This window comes from Schistocerca gregaria, chromosome 6 (assembly GCF_023897955.1).
Source record: "Schistocerca gregaria isolate iqSchGreg1 chromosome 6, iqSchGreg1.2, whole genome shotgun sequence".
NCBI classification, from domain to species: Eukaryota; Metazoa; Arthropoda; class Insecta; order Orthoptera; family Acrididae; genus Schistocerca; species Schistocerca gregaria.
The window spans coordinates 46,121,628-46,127,775 of NC_064925.1; positions in this window are offsets into that span (position 1 = coordinate 46,121,628).

The window sequence follows — 6,148 nt, forward strand, 5'->3', positions numbered from 1 at the left end:
TAACATGATAAATGCCAGGGACTGTTTACAAGGTCAGAACTGATTAGTAGCATAACAGTTCTACTTTTATCAGACACTCCCGCCCATTGATATTTCATTCCTTGTCTTATGTAACCATGTATTTCCTATAAATCATCTCCAAAGACAGAGGTGTAGGAAGTGTTGAGGGGCAATACCTTCGAATTAGCAAAGAAATGTCGTATTAGCAAAGAAATGGGAAACAAATTGTGTAAATTACAAATGTGCAGCTTGTCTTGTCCTAAATAGTTTATACCTGCAATACAAATATGAAAGTAGAATTTGAACTAAAGGCAAACTGATGAATAAGTCAGAATATTTAATTGACTGGCAGTTTCAAATTATTTGGAGCCCAAGATAAAATATGGGGATTAACATTGGTAGAAGAAAAATAACAGATAAAGATTGGGAGAGATCGACAGTACAGTAATAGATAAACCTGCATCAGTTATTGTCTGAGAAAAGAACAAAAACACTAGATGCTAAAATACAGCTGTATGTGTATGAAATGATTTTATGTTTCACAAATAAATGAAAACAAAAATAGCTCCAGATACATCAGACAAGTAGAGAATTAAAACATTTAAAATATGGAGCTACTGAAGAATGCTGGAGATATGATGGGTAGACTGGATTACTAATGAAAAGCTTCTGAATCAAACTGGGGAGAAAAGAAACTTCTGGTATAACTTAACTGAATGTAGGAATCTGGTGATGGGCTGAATCGAGAGGCATCAAGGAATTGTCAATTTGGTAAATCACTTGCTCGGGTAAATGGAGATGGGAATGGGTTAGGGAAGGATACATGAGGCAAGAAGGGGATAACAGGGTAGTGGGAGACAGGTCTTTAATCAGATGGCTCAGTGGCTGCACAACATGATGAAAAGAGTTCAGAGGGTACAGCATATGAAAAGTAGAGAGAGGGAGAGAGGTGAAGCAGGGGAGAAAAAGAGAGGATGCTGGTGGTGAAGAGAGAGACAGGAAAGGAATAAAGTAAGAGAAAGGGGTGGAAAAATGGAGAGGGAGGTGAAAAAACAGGGAGGCAGAGAGAGAGTGTGCATGCATGCCAAGGGAGGGGGAGGAAGAGTGATGGGAGAAGGCAGCACACAATGTGGATGGGGAAGGAATGGCATGGTAAGAAGAAGGGGAAAGGTAAGCTGAGGTATGTGAAAGAAGTTAGTGGAGGTTTAGGCCAGGGGGACTGTAAGAATGCACGATATACTGGGAATGATAATTCCCGTCTGCATACATAAGAGAAAGTTGTGCTGGAAGGGAGTATCCATGCCTTATACCTCCTTCAAGCACAAGTTTCTCTGAACTATGCAGATGGGAATTGTCACTCCAGTATATCCTGCACTTTTGTAGTCTGTCTGGCCTAAGCCTCTGCTAACTTGTTCCCCACTACTTCAGCTTAGCTTTTCTCTTCTCTCTTTTGTCCATGTAACTCCTTTCCCATGCAGATCATGCCTTCTCCCACTATTCTTCCTCTTCCCCTCTCCCCACCCTCATGTGCACACTCTCTCTCTCTCTCTCCCCCTCTCTGTGCCTCCCCCCTTTTTGCATGTCTCTCCCCCACATTTACACTATTTTCCTTTACTTTATTCCCTCCCTGTCTCCCTCTTCACCACCACCTTCCTCTTCTTTCCTCCCCTCCTCACCTTCCTCTCTCTAGATCTAAATGTACATCTGCATCGATACTCTGTAATCCACCTTACAATGCATGGCGGAGGTTATCCCATACCACTACTAGTCATTTCCTTTCCTGTTCCACTCACAAGCAGAAAGAGGGAAAAACAACTGTCTATATGCCTCTGTATGAGCCCTAATTTCTTTTATTTTACCCTCGAGGTCCTTATGCACAATGTATGTTGAAGGCAACAAAATCACTCTGCAGTCAGCTTCAAATGCCGGTTCTCTAAATTTTCTCAATAGTGTTCCTCAAAAACTACATCTCCTTCCCTCTAGGGATTCCCATTTCAGTTCCCAAAGAATCTTCACAACAACTGCATGTTGTTCAAACCTACCATTAACAAATCTAGCAACCTGCCTCTGAATTACTTCAATGTCGTCCTTTAATCTGACCTGGTACACATCCCAAACACTCACACAGTTCTCAAGGATAGATCACACTAGCATTATATATGTGGTCTCCTTTGTGGATGAACCACACTCTCCTAGAATTCTCCCAATGAACTGAAATTGACCATTTGCCTTTCCTACCACAATCCTCAAATGCTTGTTCCATTTCACATCACTCTGCAACATTACATCCAGTTATTTAAATGATGTGACTGTGTGAAGCAGAACATTGCTAATGCTGTAGCTGAACAGTACAGGTTTATTTTTCCTACTCATCTGCATTAACTTACATTTTTCTACATTTTGAGCTAGCTGCCATTCATCACACTGATTAGAAATATTGTCCAAGTCATCCTGTATCCTCCTATAGTCACTCAACTTCAACACCTTACTATACACCACAGCATCATCAGCAAACAACCAAAGATAGCTGCCCACCAAACCATTTAGGAATATAGAGGATAATAGTGGTCGTTTCACACTTTGTTGGGGCACTCTTGATGATACTCTCATCTCTGATGAACACTCGCCATCGAGGATAACATACTGGGTTCTATAACTTAAGAAGTCTTTAAGCCACTCACAATCTGTGAACCTATTCCATACGCTCATACCTTCTTGAATAGCCTGGAATGGAGTACCATGTCAAATGCTTTCCAGAAATCTAGAAACATGAAATCTGCCTGTTGTCCTTCATCCATAGTTCACAGCATATCATTTGAGAAAAGCACAACCTGAGTTTCACACAAGCGGTGCTTCCTAAAACCATGCTGATCTGTAGACATAAGCTTCTTGGTCTCAAGAAAGTGTATTATATTCAAATTGAGAATATGTTCAAGTATCCTGCTCCAAATCAATGTTAGGGATATTGGTCTGTAATTTTGCGGGTCCATTTTTTCCCCTTCTTATACACAGGAGTCACCTGTACTTTTTTGCAGTTGTTGGGAACTTTGCACTGGACTAGAGATTCATGATAAATGCAAGCTATGGAAGGACCAATGATGTAGAGTACTCTTTGAAAAACTGAAATAGGATTCCATATAGACCTAGCGACTTATTTGTTTTTAATTCCTTTAGTTGTTTCTTTACACCAGGAATACTTATTACTATGTCATCCATACAGGAGTCTGTTTGATGGTCAAACAATGGTATATTTGTGTGATTTTCCTGCATGAACAATTTCTTGAATGTGAAATTTGAAATTTCGGCTTGCAATCTTCATCTGCCACACCAGACTGGTCAACAAGTGACTGGATGGAACCCTTAGACCCACTCAGCGATTTTACAAAGGATTACAATTTTCTCAGGCTTTCTGCCATATCTAAGGTATGACAGTGGTAGTAGTTGTAAGCTTTGTGCATAGATCTTATTATAGATAAACAAATCTCTACTAATCTGTGCTTGTTGTCATTTGTGGGTTCTCTTTTGAACTGAGAGTGCAACGACCTCTGCTTCTTCAGCATATAGCTTTAGGAGCTACTGAATTACTTTAATGAGAATTTATGGTCTTATCTTCAAAACTGAGTCTTAGTTTGATTCTCCATCCATGTAAATACGAAGGTTATATGTATATTTTAGGCTGCCAAGGTGACAAACAGTTACAGCACTCTCCCACTTTCATTAATTTTAAAATACTTTGAATGTTTTCAGAAAGTTTTTTTAATATTTTTGCTGTTCTGCATTTTTTGTAACCTGGAAACAATTTTAAGTATGTAACAAATGTCTCAGCCTTCTTTCAAATTTTTATGTAGCATACTACATCTCTGGCAGCCACAGTACTGGTGTCTACAGTGTGCTGCAAGATGGGGCACTTTCCACTGCTTGAGTTTGGGTGTAGGCTTTTTGCTCATTACAGAAATTTAATAAATTTATAGCAAAGATTGTTTGCAACTCAACTAAACTGAAGATCTAACAATGAAGAAATACTGTGACTTTAGCAATCAGTGTGTTTCTTGTGGGTTTTTGACTGATACATTGTTCACGGGATATTTGGCCAATTCCTTGGTACAATGGTGGTTCCAGTGCTCTTCTGCATTCAAAATGGTTGTGAACCTCTATAAGATCTTTCCAAAATAGTGTTCTCAATGTTTTCTCTGTCACTCCATCCTATAGTGCTTACTAAGTATAACCAATAAGATTTCAGTGCAACAGAGAAAGGGGAGTAGCTCATGCGTAATTTGGTGACTATATGTACATCTCCATCTACACTCTGCAAACCACTGTGAGGTGCATAAGCAGTTTATATGTCCCATTGTGCCAGTTACCAGGGTTTCTTCCTGTTCCATTACTGTATGAAGCATTGGAAGAATGACTGAATGCCTCTGTGCAACCAGTAATTATTCTAATCTTATCCTCACAATCCCCATGTGAGCAATACATAGGGGTTTTATTATATCCTTAGAGTAATCATTCAAAGCCAGTTCTGAAACTTTGTTAATAGACTTTCTCACGATAGTTTACATCTGTCTTCAGGAGTCTGCCATTTTCGTTCCTTCAGTATCTTTGTAACACTCTCCCATGGACTAAACAAATCTTTGACCCTTTGTGCTGCCCTTCCCTGTATACACTCAATACCCCTTTTTGTATATCTGGTATGGGTCCCACACACTTGAGCAATATTCTAGAATCAGTCACATCAGTGATTTGTAAGCAATCTCTTTTGTAGATTGATTGCACCTCCTCAGTATTCTACCAATAAACTATAGACCTGCATTACCCATGACTGAACCCATGTTATCATTCAATTTCATACCCCTACAAATGGTTACACACAATTAGTTGTATGAGTTGGCCACTTCCAACAGCGATTCATTGCTATTATAGTCACAGGATACTACTTTCTTGTTTTTTTGTTTTGTGAAGTGCACAGCTTTACATTTCTGAACATTTGAAACAAGTTGCCAATCTAAGCACCATGTCAAAATCTTATCAAGATCTGACTGAATATTTATGCAGCTTCTCTCAGATAGTACTTCATAATAGATAACAGTATCATCTGTAAAAAAACCTGATTTCACTATTGGTTGGTTGGTTGGTTGATTGGGGTTGAAGGGACCAAACAGCAAGGTCATCAGTCCCTTGTTACAAAGACGGTCAGTTCCGACAGAGGGACAGCTCAGAAGAGTCAAAAACGATAAAGGTAAAAGGTAAAAGGCTAAAAAAAAAGTGCAGTTGTGTCGTCAATGATAAAAACACAAGGAGGGAAGTCAGTAAATGGGCAAACTCAAGAGAGGAAATATCCCACCTGTGAAGCAGTACAAGCAAGACCACATGCTATTTAAAAGCGTTCAACCGCCAGAGTGTAAAAGGGCGGATTGTAAAAGGGATTAAACAAACCTAAAAGGCGATAAAAACAGTAAAAGGGAAAAAAGAAGGAACATGGCCAGGGAGGGGAGTCAGGAATCTCCAAGCACAGCCTACAGTGGGAGACATCCCAACCCTCACCGCCCTGCCCCTACTGCAGAGGGAGATGAAAATCCTTAAAACTGAGAATAAAAACCACTTTCACGGAGGAAACTGAGAACCAGTTCAACCATCCGGGAATCGTCTGCTAATATTAAGGGTAAAGTGCAGGGAAGTCTGTACTTAGTACGCAGAGCTAAAAGAAGGGGGCATTCCACCAAAATGTGGGCCACTGACTGGAAAGCTCCACAACCACAAAGTGGGGGTGGCTCACCACGCAAAAGAAAACCATGGGTCAGCCTGGTATGGCCGATGCGAAGACGACAGAGGGTGGTCGAGTCCTTTCGCGAGAGGCGTAAGGAAGAACGCCATGGGACAGGTGTCACCTTAATCACACGAAGTTTATTAGACAAGGAGGTAGCCTCCCAGGATGTGGCCCATGATTGCGCAAAGTGGGATTTGAGATGAAGCCATAAATCCGCCACAGGAGGGGTGACAGGGAATGGGGGGTAAGTGACTGCTCCCCCAGCCAAACGATCAGCAAGCTCATTTCCTTGGATGCCCACATGGCCAGGGACCCAAAGGAAGCTAACAGAACAAGCAGCATGGTGGAGATCAGCGAGATGGTCATGGATGGAGGAGACCAAGG